The sequence below is a fragment of the Dasypus novemcinctus genome, chromosome 30, assembly GCF_030445035.2.
Source record: "Dasypus novemcinctus isolate mDasNov1 chromosome 30, mDasNov1.1.hap2, whole genome shotgun sequence".
Classification (NCBI taxonomy): domain Eukaryota; kingdom Metazoa; phylum Chordata; class Mammalia; order Cingulata; family Dasypodidae; genus Dasypus; species Dasypus novemcinctus.
In genome coordinates this window covers 27,212,125-27,225,645 of record NC_080702.1, presented here as the reverse complement: position 1 = coordinate 27,225,645, position 13,521 = coordinate 27,212,125, and the positions used below count along the sequence as shown (strand labels likewise).

General features: G+C 61.4%; 1 protein-coding gene across 1 annotated transcript in view; it reads right to left on the bottom strand.

Moving 5' to 3' along the window:
• Positions 1-11,099, bottom strand: part of SMARCA4 (SWI/SNF related BAF chromatin remodeling complex subunit ATPase 4) — a 95,251-nt gene extending 84,152 nt beyond the window's left edge. Inside the window, 1 exon segment of the mRNA XM_058290303.2 lies at positions 10,963-11,099. The gene's annotated coding sequence lies outside the window, so the exon portion shown is untranslated.
• Between the last annotated feature and the right edge of the window lie 2,422 nt (positions 11,100-13,521).

Genomic DNA, 13,521 nt, shown 5'->3' with positions numbered 1-13,521 from the left:
GCCCTAAGCGCTTCATCTGGAGGGGGGTTGGCGCCCGTTTTCCGCAGGTGCAGGTCGACACCCCACCCGCCAGCCGGGTGCGTCCGGCTGCACAGCGTCGGGGTTGGCGCCTGCGCTGGGGGCTGTGGTCTTTCTCACCCCACCCGTTCCAGCATAAGGACCTCCTGAGGGCTTGAATGGCCTGGCCCGCCCGACTGATGAGCCGAGGACCTTCCCACCTGCTCACAGGCCACCCCACGGCCGTTCTTGGGGGACACGTGGAGGCCACGACCTTCTCCCTGCCTGCCACTTGCCTCTGCGTGCTCTTAACCATGTCTTGTGATGAGACGTTCTCATTTCTAGGAAGTCCAATTTAGCAGACATTTTCTTTATCAACCGATGCTTTCGGGGTCCTTTTTAAGAGCTCGGTGTCTACTCTGAGGACAGGAGGACACAGGGGGGAATGGGCTGCTATGGAATCAGGGGGGTGGCGGCGTGGTTCACGGGCCAGTGATTTTCAACTGCGGGAGGGAGTTGGTCCCAAGGAAGCCGTGGGGGAGGAGGGCGTGGCCGGGGAGGGGCGGCGTGGGCGTGGACCCCCGTGGCAGCCACAGCACAGACTCTCACCCCTCGGTGCCATGCTACGTGGAGGGACCATCTTTGGTCCCAGCTGACAGGGGGTTCTCCGAGGCTCAGGTCACACAGCTGGGGCCAGGGCCCAGGCCACGTGGAGCTTGCCGCAGCGCAGCCCTGGCCAAGGGCGGACCTGGAGCCAGCAGCTCGGGCCCCCCGTGCCCCCGTTCCCCCCATGCTGGCAACCACGTGGGCCACCGTGCGCCAAGCGCCTTGGGGCAGCAAGGCCCCCACGTGGCCCGAGCACGGCCGCCTGCCGCTTGTCAGCCCTGTGCGTGCGGCCCCCCGCCGAGCCGGCCCTCCAGCCCCAGCAAGCCCACCGAGGGGCTCTTCCCCCACAAGGCGCGAAGGCACCGCCCGCAGAGCCTGCTGCCTCCCCCGGGACAAACCCGCTCCTGCCTGCAGCCTGCTTCCCCTCGGAGAGCAGAGGCCGCACGCCACAGGCCCGGGGCGCCGAGGAGGGCCAGCTGCCGAGGGACGCGGCCCTGGCAATCGAGGGGCTCAGCCCTGCGCGGCTGCGACGCCCCCTCCTCCCCTTGGATCCAGCGCGTCTCACGAGCAGAGACTCTAAGAGAGGGGGGCTCTGAGGGCAGACAGCCCCTCTCCCACCTCTCCTTCCATCACCAAGCCACCCGGCCCTTTCCACACAGGCACTGAAGAGCTGGCGTTGCCAGCCAGGTCCTGAGAGGCGTCTGGGGCCTTTGGTGGCCTCCACGCTGCCGCCTCGACTCCTGGGACGAGTCCCTCAGCTACAAGTCCGGCCAGCGGCGGCGACGGAACCCACAACCCTGAGGTCCATCACAAACCTGAAGGTCACGCGGGAGCAGGTGGGGGGAGCGCAGGCGGTGGGGACCCAGGGGCTGAAACGGCAAGAGCCAGCAGGACTTGTGGACGGGGTGGGAGCTGGCGGCCTGGGCGCGGCCCCCGGGCTGGGTCGCCCAGGCCCTCCACAAGGAGGAAAGAGGCTGGGAGCCCAGGCGGGCGGCGGAAGAAACATGACGACAGCAAGAAGACTCCCGCTCGGGGGCGAGAGTCTAAAAGCTGAAAGGTAAGGCATCTCGACCAACGTCCAGGAGGCCGCGAGCTGAGAACGGGGCCCCGGGTACCCAGGGCCCAAAGGTCTGAAGGTGACCTGGCCCCGTCACCTGCACTGCTCTGGCAAGCACCCCAATCGTCCAGCGGCCAGAAGCCCCCCCGCCCCAGTCCCTGCCACGCAAAGTCGGGGTGCCGTTTTAAAAGGCTGGGGTTTCAGAAGCAGATTTGGCTCAACTGATAGAGCATGTGTCCACCACATGGGAGGTCCAGGGTTCAAACCCCGGGCCTCCTGACCTGTGTGGAGCTGGCCCATGCGCAGTGCTGATGCGCACAAGGAGTGCCCTGCCACGCAGGGGTGTCCCCCGCATAGGGGAGCCCCACGTGCAAGGAGTGCACCCCGTAAGGAGAGCCGCCCAGCACACAAAAAAAATTATAGCCCACTCAGGAGTGGCGCCACACAAAGAAAGCTGACGCAGCAAGATGACGCAACAAAAAGAGACACAGATTCCTGGTGCCACCAAGAAGAATACAAGCCGACACAGAAGAACACACAGCGAATGGACACAGAGAGCAGACACGGGGGGGGGGGGGGGTTAAATAAATAAATAAATAAAAGGCTGGGGTTGGAATGGGGTGGAGGGAGGGGAGAATGGCAAACTATCGCTTAATGAGTTCCTGTGTGGGATGATGACAAAGTTCTGGAAATAAATGCCCTGAACAGTACACATAAGAATGTTTAAAGGACAGATGTATTCTGAAGCTGGTCCTTTAAAAAAAAAAAAAAACTGTTCCAGGTTTCACGTGATTTTTTAAAGATATGGCTAAAATGGTGAATTTTAGGTTATGGCTATTTTGCAGCAATGGGAGAGAGAACGAGGTACCTTCTTACGCACTGACGTGAGGATGGCTTGAAGAGACGGCAGGGAAGAGAAGGGCTTGGACATGAGGCAGGCCGAGCCGGGGCCAGCTGTGCTGGGAGTGATGCGCGTGCGTCTGCGCGCAGGAGCCAGCCCCGGGAACGCAGGCGGCCGAGCTCCCTCAGGAGGCCTGGGGGGGGACCGGGCTTCCCACGTCGCAGCCTTCCGGGGTTTGGGGGTATAGTCTGGGTGCTTGTTTTTAAATAATCGTCTGCTTATGCTTGCAATTGGGTTTTTTGGTTTTGTTTTTCACTTTTAAAGGAAAAAACCAACCTAGGTCTGAAAAACATCCATGAAATAAAGGCCCAGGGAAGTGATCTGTGAAATGCTGTTGTGGAAACAGGAGGATTGAAGCATCTGAGAACGGCGTGGTTTTCCGCCCACTTTCGACTTGATGGAAATGACCGTTTAAAGTAGAAACGCCCGTTGCTGGCGTGCAGCCCCGGGGCGGGCTGCTAACAGGCGCCCGGACCCCCTCCGGGGTCTGCCGAGGGACTGTGGGATTTCCATCTCGCCTGAGAACCAGTGCTTGGGCTAAACTGCATCCTCCCCAGAGCATGTTCAAGTCCTCACCCCAACACCCCAGAAGGAGAGTCCTGGCAGGGGGAGCTGGCTAAGACGAGGTTGTGTCGGGTTACAGGGCGCCCTAAGTCCAAAACGACAGGGCTCCTCACAAAGAGAGAGAAACCCGGACACAGCGCCCCGGACACGGAGCGGGGAACGCACGTGAGGACGGACGCCGCGACGGGAGCGGTGTGCCACGGCCGAAGGCCACGGGCGGCCGCCGGCCACGACAGGCCAGGAGGAGGGAGGAGGGCAGGGAGGGACCCTCGGCCGGAGCGCCAGAGGGCGCCGGGCCCTGCGCGCACCTTGATTTCGGACCGCCAGCCCCCAGAACGGGGGGAGAGTCAGTGTCTGTTGCTTGAAGCCGCCCGGTGCTGGTCAGGTTTCGGCAAGCCCAGGAAACTAAGACGAGCAGCGCTAAGTGGGGCCCCGAGACAAGGTCCGTTATTCTTGGGCTTGGAGAAAGTCTTTCGTGGATGCGTTTCATCTGCAGAGACCCAACACTGGAGCCAAGTGGGGGGGGGGCCCCTGGATGAACCAACTGGCCCATTTATCCCCCCGCCCCCCAACGGCGCCCTTGTCTGTCTCTCACTGTGTCCGCTCATTGGGTGCGCTCATCTTTTTTTTAGGAGGCACGGGGGACCGAATCCAGGACCTCCCACGTGGGAGGCAGGTGCCCAGCTGCTTGAGCCACATCCATTCCCTGCTTGTTGTATCTGCTCACTGCATCAGCTCTTCTTCTTTAGGAGGCACCAGGAACTGAACCCAGGACCTCCCACGTGGGAGGCGGGTGTCCAACTGTTTGAACCACCGCCACTCCCCTCTGGCCCATTTATTACATCTGATTTACAGAAAGAGATCGCCACTCTAATATTCTACTGAGAAACCTCTCCACGCCCAACCCGATGGCGTTGGACGTGCTCGCCCGTGGATGGTGAAACGACACGAGACGGGGAGCTGCAGGCTCAGGGAACACGGGCAAATGGCTTATTCCCAAGAACGCCGGGGCTTCCTGTGCTGGCTGCCCTGCGGTGTTTCCTCACGACCTAAGTAAGAGGTAAGGCCTTGCCCTATGTTGAGAAGGGAGTACGTTTCTGCAACCAAAACCCGTGTCGTGGGGATAAACTAGGAGGTCTTTTCAGCTCTACCTCTAAGGCAGACGAGCCCAGCTGTTACCAAGTACCACCTGCAGCAGCGGGAACTGCTACCGTTTTAGTCGTTGCAACCCACCCCGCCCCTTCTTAGATCTTCATTCACCTGAAAACTCGTCAAAGCACTTCCCGACGATGCTCCAGGGGCTAGGAAGACCACCGGGACAGTCCTCTGCCCTCAAGGAGCTTGCGCTCTGGACAGACAGGGGGTCGTGTCTACACGGCGAGAAGGTGAACGCTCTCCCACCATCTACGCACTGGACAGGGGTTTTTCAGACCATATGGACCGTGACTCACAGTGACAAGGTGACACAGCACAAACACAAATCAAGGGACTGCTCTGGGGCCAAGCAAACGGTGGTACAGACACACAACGGAGTATCATTCCGCCGTGAGACAGAATGACGTTCCGCGACTCGCCGCTGCGGGGAGATCTGTGCATGCCGCCGGGTGCCGCCAAGCACGCGTGGCGCAGGGGGATGGCTGTTGTCTCATGTCACTTGCAAGAGATGACTACAAGCAGCAAATTCGCAGATACGGAAGGTAGATGAGAGGTTACTGGGGGAGGGAGCTTTTTTTTGGGAAAAAAAAAAGTAACCACAGGGAAGCGGACTTGGCCCAGCGGTTAGGGCGTCCGCCCACCACATGGGAGGTCCAGGATTCGAACCCCGGGCCTCCTTGACCCGTGTGGAGCTGGCCCATGCGCAGTGCTGATGCACGCAAGGAGTGCCGTGCCACGCAGGGGTGTCCCCCGCGTAGGGGAGCCCCACGCGCAAGGAGTGCGCCCCGTAAGGAGAGCCACCCAGCGTGAAAGAAAGTGCAGCCTGCCCAGGAATGGCGCTGCCCACACAGAGAGCTGACACAACAAGATGACGCAACAAAAAGAAACACAGATTCCTGTGCCGCTGACAACAACAGAAGCGGACAAAGGAGAACATGCAGCAAAAGGACACAGAGAAGAGACAACTGGGGGGGGAGGAGAAATAAATAAAATAAATCTTAAAAAAAAAAAGTAACTGCCAACACAGTTCACAAATGGGTCCTGCCCCACGCTTCCTCTGAACGCGGGCACCTTGTGTTCTTTCTCTTTCTAAAGGCTGGTCCAGACCCGCCCGGTGGAGGCCCTGACCCACCCGTGGGTCTACGGTCCCTGCAGGACGCCCACACTGAGCACCAGGAGTGACAGGCGGAAATGACGGGGAACACCGAGCAGGCAGTGGCGCGTGGGACCCCTGCCTGCCGAGGGGCCCCTCGAAACAGGCCCTCCAGGCCACCAAGGGCCACCCCGTCCTGAGGACATGCTGATGAAGACACCAGAACCCACGTGGCCCGTCGCCCCACGGACACCAGCTGAGTGCCCGACTGTGACATGCAGGATGCCAGGGGCCAGGCTCACAAAGAACGACAACGTCCCTGCCCGGTGAAGGTGGCACGAGAGCGGCAGGGACAAAGAAACGTGCCATGATGTCACGGAGGGGGCGTGGGTGTTGGAAGAACACAACCAAGCAGGGAGACGGGGGGCTGAGGGCAAGCGCTCCTCCCGGCACGGCGGCCGTGGCCACCTCGGCGACGGGGACGGCTGTGCGGAGGCCTGAGCGCAGGCAAGGGGCAGAGTGTCCCGGCAGAGGGAACAGCACCGCGAGGGCCCTGAGGCGGCCCGTCTGTGTGCATGCTGAGGCGCGGCGAGGCGGCCAGCGCGGCTGCAGCAGAGAGTGTGCGCGGAGCGTGGCAGCTGGTGACATCGGTGGGGGTGGAGGGCAGGTCACGGGCCTTGAGGGTGACCGAGGAGGTCGGGCTCTGGTAAGGCGCAACGGGAAGCCACTGGACTGCGCCGGGCAGGGGGGTGGCGCGGTCTGATGGTGGTTTTTTTTAATGCTTTCAAGGCTGCAGGTGTGCTCTATCTCTTCAATAATGCCGTATTTCGACAGGTACACAGTGCTTTCAGTTGGCAGCGGTGACAGGCTGGTTTTGGAACAATCTGGAGTCGCACCTTCCTTTGGGGTGACTTGGCCAACGGGGACGCGCTCCGTGTCCCATTCCAGGCCAGCGCGTGCGGCTCCACCGGCGAATGCGGCACTCCCGCGTTGGTCACGGCGACCGAGTGCGCGGTCCCGGGGGCTCTGCTGTGCCGTGGTTTGCGGAGCGCCTCGGACGCTGGGAGCACGACTCGGTGCGTTCTCGGTCAAGGGACCCGCTGTGCAGTGGTCGGGAGAGGGGCGGCCACTGCGGCTGCCGGCTCGGGGCCACCCTGCACGCCCCGGTCCCCTGGCCGGCCTGGCGATGTGTTTAGAAGGTTTCTCTGGACCGCGTGAGGAAGGCGATGTGAGCGCGGGAAAGAGAGAGGGCTCCAGGGTGACGAAGGCAGGGCCGAGGGGTGAGAGGCATCCGGAAATGCACCACGGCACCCAGGAAGGGCCGAACGGCCTGGGAGCCGGGCTTGGGGTGCCAAGCGGGCTGGCTTCCGGCCCCCGCTCTCCTCCCCCTGGTCCGGCGGCGGCTGCTGGATACGGGGACACTCGGGCGGAAAGGAGCTGTTCTGTCGGGAGGTGGAGTCACCTGCCCGAGGCAGGGACAGAGCGGAGCTGCGCCTCGGGTCCGACACCAGGGCCAGCGCGACCGAGTCAGGACCCGAAGGTGCAGGACGGGCGGGAAGCGCAAAGGCAGGCAAGGCCGCGCCGCGCGCTGCGGGGTCCCGTGCTTGGCGGCCACCGGGGTGCACGCCGGCGGCTTCACCTCCCGGGAGCTCCAGCCTCGCGGGGGGACAAGGAGGCGGCACACCCCGCCGCCAGCCGGGACTTCCGGGGCAGGTCAGGCCGGCGCCCGTCGGAGCCCCCACCGCGCCCGCTGCCACGGGTGAGGCGGCGCCGGCCGCGTGGCCACCTGCTTCCTGAGCCAGCGGGGCACGACCGGCTGGCAAGCAGAGAACTTAAAAATACCCCGGGGGTCCCTGGGGAGCCCATCGCTATCAAAAAACGGGCCCGCCCCTGGCCGCAGTGCGGGCTGGTGACCCCCACACGCGCCCAGCAACGCTCAGGCGGCTCCCCGGGGTGGCTGGGGCCCGCGCGCGGAAGTGCGAGGCGGCCACGTGCCGGAGCGAGGCTCTCGGGCCGGGGCTCCGAGGCCCGCCCGGCGCCGGGCGCAGCGTCTGCCCGGCTCGTGTCGCCCGTTTCCCCAGGAAAGCCCCTCTTCCGAGGGCATGAGGTGCCTCCCGCTGCCCTGGGAAATGCACCCCCCGACAAGCCTAACTCAGCCTGCTGCTTCCCCCAGGCCCTTTCCAGCAGGAAGGGAAATCAAGGCCGGATTCCACAGTGTCACGTCCGCACCCGCGGCAATTATACACCACTCCACCCGCGGCAATTATACACCACTCGCGGCTCCCGGGAAACCCCAACCAGCGGCCGCCGATCCTGTCAACGCGCCCCCACGCCCCTTCTCAGGGACCACAGCTCCAAGGCGGCAGCGCCCGCGGCTCCCTGGGCCCCGAACTGGATTCCCACGGGTTCCTCCGCAAGCGTCGCCCTGGGACCCCAGCGGTGCCACTTCCCTTCTGTAGCAGAAGGTTCTACATGTCCCCTTCGTTGTGATTTTTGTCAAACTTCCACCCTCTTAAATGTTCCCATGTTACACGGCACGAGGAAATATGTGTCAAGGGGAACGAACGTTGGATATTTTTAAAAACTCACGCCACCCAACGCTCACCTCTTTCCGGGGCCTCGTGGTAAAGTAACAGAGCCCAAGATTTTTAAAGTTTTTTTTTTAAAAAGGGCAGAATGAAGGCGCTGGTTCCTGTGCTACCACTTTGGAAGCACACAGGCCTACTGCAGTGGGACAAAAACACGTTCTGTCATTCTCTCTCTCTCCCCCCACCAGAACGTTCTAGGAACCAGAGCAAAGGCTCAAAACTCCCAGCTGCTATGCGCTCTCTGTGCGCTGGCCACCGTTCTAAGCACTTCCCATTCGTGTCATTTAGTCCCAGCAACCCCCCTATGCGGGGCTACTATTACTGCCCCACAGAGGACACCTGTCACTCCGTGAACGGGCAAGGCGCAGGAGGGCCGCTTCCCGCACGCATGCCCCCGGGGCCCTCCAGGCACGTTGCTGTCAGGGTGGCCGGGAACAGTTCCTCTGTGCAGGGGCAGCCCAGGGCGGGGGCAAAAGGCCAGCCCACCTGAGCACTCACTCGCCGGGGCCGGGCAACCTCCTCCCCCTTTCGTGGGGGCGCCGAGTGGGGGAGCCAGGGTCAGACCCGGCGGCTGGCTTCGGGGTCCCCGGCGGGGCTCAGCTTCTTCGCTGGCGGAACGTTCTTCTGGGCAGCCATTCGCCCCCAACGCCTGGTCGCTCCCACTCTCCCCACAGGCAGTACGTGGCAAGGTGCTGAGGCCACGGGGGCCACGGGGGCGCCCGCGCTACCTCCCAGTGCCCGCGAGGAGCGCGCATCGCTTGTGAAGAATCAGCCCTGCACGCCAGGAGAGTGGGGAGACCACGGCACTGCCCCACACCGGCGTTCAGAGGCCGCCGCTCCCCTGCCCCCAAACCCCCAAATCCAGGAGCGACATCGCTGGAAAGGACGGACGCAAAACGATGACTGTGGCAGAGGGAGGGACATTTACTGCCTTCATAATTACCTGTGCGCTGATTTCAAAGGCATTAAACACACACGTATATTATATAACCAGACAGCCAGCGGAGGCTGCTGGGATTTAGGGTGACTCTAAATTACATTTTTAGTGCCCTGAACAGCTGATTCACCACCCCCACACAAAATGAAGTAAATAATATTAAGACTCCAGAATCGAGCGCGTACTACGGCCGGGCCCCGCGGCCTTCTAAGCGACTTGCCCTGTTCCCGTTCAACCCTCCCGACCACAGATGGGGTGGCGTCGTCCCAGCGGGGGCCAACTGCGAAGCGCTTGCTCAAGGTCAAGCTAGGAGCTGGAAGGATGCACGTGGATCCAGGAAGTCGGAGTCCAGATCGGGCTCTCCTTACCGCCACTCCGAGCTGCCCGCCTCCCCGGACACACCCCCAATTCCAGGGGGACTGAGGTTCAGCAAACACTGGCCTGGGAGGTGAAAAGCCCAAAACCCGCACCTGGCGCTCCCCGCCCACACCCACCCCACCCCCACCCCAAGGCCGCCACACGCTTCACCCTCCTGGAGCGCTCCTGAGCCCGCTGGGTGCCCGGCCCCGGGCCGGCCACTGCCCGTCGGGGAGGCGTGGCGCCTTCCCTCGGCACTCCGGGCAGGTGGAGGTGGACTTGCCAACGGGTGACTGCTACCTAGCGAAGGACTGAGGCGACCTGCAGCAGTGCGGAGTGACGTCCCCTCCGAGAGGGTCAGGGGAAGGAGTTCCCCAAGTGGCAGTGAAAACACGACCCTGGGCACTCTCCGCGGGCAGCCGTGAGGACCGCCTCTTCCGCGCAGCCTCCCTGATGCCCGGTTCCACAGCCCTCTCGTGGGGGAGGGTGTTAAGTGATTAAATGCTGGACCCCTTGGGTCCACCCCATCCCACGTCTATTTAAGGCCTGCTTCCCCTACCAGCCGGGCCTTGCGGGCACCCAACCCCCAACCATGGGGCGCACCCAGGAGGGAACTGAACCGGTATTTGCTCGACAGTGAAAGAGGAGACTGGACCAGCCAAACTCAATAACCCTGCCGGGAACCATTTCACAGGCTTTGACCAACTCCCTTTGTGAAGTGAGCCCCATTTCACTGAGGAGGAGACCAGAGGCTCAGAGAGCTTAAGCCACTGGCCTGAGAACACACAGCCAAGTGACCGCCAGCGCCGGGGAGCACGCTAACCCAGCCTGTGATCTCACACTGAAAACTTGTTTCCAACGCCTGGGAAGTGGCTCTCGCGCTTACTCCCTTTCTACTTTCCCCAAGGATTGATTCACTCCAAAAAGGCAAGGAAAGAATAGAGAAAAGAAAAAGGAAGAGGTCCCCCCCGCCTTTTTTTTTTTTAAAGACATTTTAAATAAATTGGAAAGGAAGGGAAAAGGGGGGCAAAAACAAACACAAAGCTTTCAAAGCACAAACATCCGTCGCCTGGGCTCCCCCAGTAGGGGGGCAAAGATTTGTAAAGTCGCTACCTGCACGGGACTGGGGGGAGATTTTTTCTTTCTTTCTTTTTTTTTTTTGGAAGAGGATCGTGTGCCCCTCCTGGAAAACCTGGAATGGCGTGATTTTTAAAAAAATAAAATTGTGTACCCTCTTAGGTCGGCTTTGTGACGACCGAGAGGGCTGCGGATGCTGATCCCGGACACATCTGGGTTTTTCCCCCCCGACCGAGCGCAGCCGGGCCAACGAGGCGACCCTGGGGTGGGACCTGTTACAACGCCGCCGGGAAAGCCCCGATGCCCGGCTCTAGTCGCGGCCAGGAGAGGGGGGAACCCGGAACGGGGGCCGGCCAGGGGGCGACGAGCTTTGTCCGAGGGGCACCCGGGGGCGCCCGGGCTCCGCGGCTGCTGCAGCGGCCCTGGCCTCGCGGCTGGGGCCCGGCCCGCGCGCGCGGCTGCGGGCCAGGGCTTCTTGACCCTCGGGCGCCGCCGTAGCCCGGGCCCGCTCCGGGCGCCGGCGGCCCCCTCCCCCCCCCCGCGGCGCCCCGGCTCCATTCAAACCGTCCTCCCCGGCCCCGCGCCGCGCGCCCTGCGCCCCACCCCACCCCCGCGGCCCGCGTTCCTTACCGGGAGCCGCCGGCGGCGTCGCCTTCCCGGCGCCGCCCCCGCCCCTCCGCGCGGGGCCGGGGGCAGAGTGGGCGTCGCGCCTCTCGTCGCCAAACAAAGAGGCCGCCGCCGCCGAGCGAGGGGAAAGCCTCGCACGCGCGCCCGCCCGCCTCGGCTGGCCCCCCCCCTCCTCCCGGCACGCTCACACGCGCTTTCCGCGCCCCCGCTGCGCGCGCGCGCGCGCCGGCTCCCCGCCCCCCACGCCGCGGCCGGCCTCCCGCTTCCGCCGCCCGCCCGGCCTCGGGCGCGCGCGCCCGCCCCCGCCCTTCCGCCCTTCCGCCCCCTCGTGCGCCGGCGCGAAAAGCCGAGGTGGAGGTGGGCGGGGCCCGGCGGGAGCACGCGCACGGGACGCACCGCCCCCTGCGGGCCGGAACGGGTCTGCGCGTGCGCGCGGGAGGCGGCGTCGTCCGCCGCACGCCGCGCGGCGTCGCCGCGGGCGCATGCGCGGAGCGGGCGCCACTGCGGCGGGAGGTTGGGGGATGGGGCGGCCTCCTCCGGTTCTTCGGGGGGTGGGTTTGGGGACCGGGAGGCCCGGGGTCCGGCGGTGAGGGTGGGAAACAGGCCGGGGCTGAGAAACGCCTTCATCCCTGGCCGGGGCGACGGGGGGGCTTGGTCGGCGAGGCCGGGCGGGCGCCGACCATGGCCGCCATTCGTTAGCTTCAGGGCCTGCTGTGGCGTCCCGAGCCCTGGGGCTGCGGCTCGGGACGGACAGGGGGGGAAGTAGACCAGAAGCAGGGTCTCTAAGCAGAATATAGTGGGCGTGAGGTGGAGACGCGGAGGGTCGAGGGCTCCCGGGGGGCATGTGAGTCAAGATGTGGGAGCAGCGAGGGAGAGAGCCCGCTGCAAGCCAGGGGGCTGGCGAGGGGCGAGGGTCCTGGGCCTCTACGCCCGGCATCTGGTCTTTAAAAGTATCCCCAGCGCCGCCTCATTTGGTCCCTTCCCCCTGGCCGGGACAAGCGCTCCCCAAGGTCGAGTCCCACAGCCTGGACTGGCCCTCCTTGCTTCTCCCATGCCTCCCCTTCCTCATTTTTCAGGTCTCAGCTAGCTGTACCTACCCTTCCACCACCCCCCCATTCTTTTCCCTTCCAACCTATTTCTCAGGTCTTCCCTTTATTTTCTGCCTCCGTCCTTTAAATGGCAGAGATGTTGCCAGTTTTAACGTGGAGCTCCCCTGTCCCTCGTAATAGGTACTGTAGAAAATAGTGTTGAAACAGAAAAGAGACAGGCTGCCTCTCGAGCTGTGTTGTGGGACAGCCGGGCACCCTCCCTGCATCAGCTCATTGGCTCTTTCCAAGACCAAGTGGCTTATTTGCAGCGCGGAGCTGAAAGTGACAGCTCAGGCAGGACTCAGAAAGACCTGGGCTCAAAACCCGCCCCCATAGCACCACTTTGTGATTAGGGCCGCTGAATGGACCGCCTGGGAGTGGCTGGGATGGGAGAGTTTTATGTTGTATATGTCACCACACTTGAGAAAGAAACAAAGAGGCAGGGAATGTTAATTGCAAAACATGATCCTGTCACACAACCCAAGTGTCCATCAACAAATGAATGGATAAACAAAACATGGTATATATATATGCAATGGAACATTATGGAACGGTGCAAAGTAACAAAGCTCTGATACATGCAAAAACGAGAATAAACCTCAGTATCATGTTGAGTGAAATAAGCCAGACACCAAAGGACAAATATTGTATGACTCCATTGATATGAAATAACTGGAATAAGCAACTCAGAGTCAGAAACTAGAATGCACGTTTCCAGGGACTGGAGAGGGGTGAGGAATGGGGAATCAATGCTCAATTCATACAGAATTTCTGTTTGCATAAAGGAAATTTTTGGTAATGGATGTTGGTGATGGTAGTATGACATTGTGAATGTTATTAACACCACTGAATTATATAGCTGAATATGGTTAAAAGGGGAAATTTTAAGTTGTATATGTTACTAAAATATTAATTTTTAAAAAAACTTAAAGAAAGAAAAAAAAAAAACATGATCCTGGACTGGAACCGAGGAGAAAATGCCCATTGGGACAATGGGAAAAAATTAAAATGTGGGCTGTAGACTTTACACGACTGTTAACTTTCTCGAATTTGGTAACTGTACCTAAGTGAGTGAAAAAATTGAAATGTGGATTGTAGACTTTACATGAGTGTTACGTTTTTAAAACTTGGTGACTGTACATAAGTGAGTGTCCTTGGGAAATGTGGATGGAAGTGTTAGTTGTTGAGGGAACATGATATATGCGACCTACCCTCAAATGTTTAGAAGCTAGGAAGGAAGGAGATACAACAAGTGTGGCAAAATGCTAAAAGTTCATAAGCCTGGATGTCTGGGGTAGGGGCTATGGTGGAGTTCTATGTACCATTTTTGTATTATCTTTGCAACTTTCCTGTAAGTTTGAAGTTATTTCAAAGTAGAAAAGTTGAGTTTGCAGTGTTGTTCCCTGGTAATGCCTGGGTGGTGACACCCAGTACCTTTCCCTGGAAGCTGGAAGCGGTAGGGGCACCCACCTCC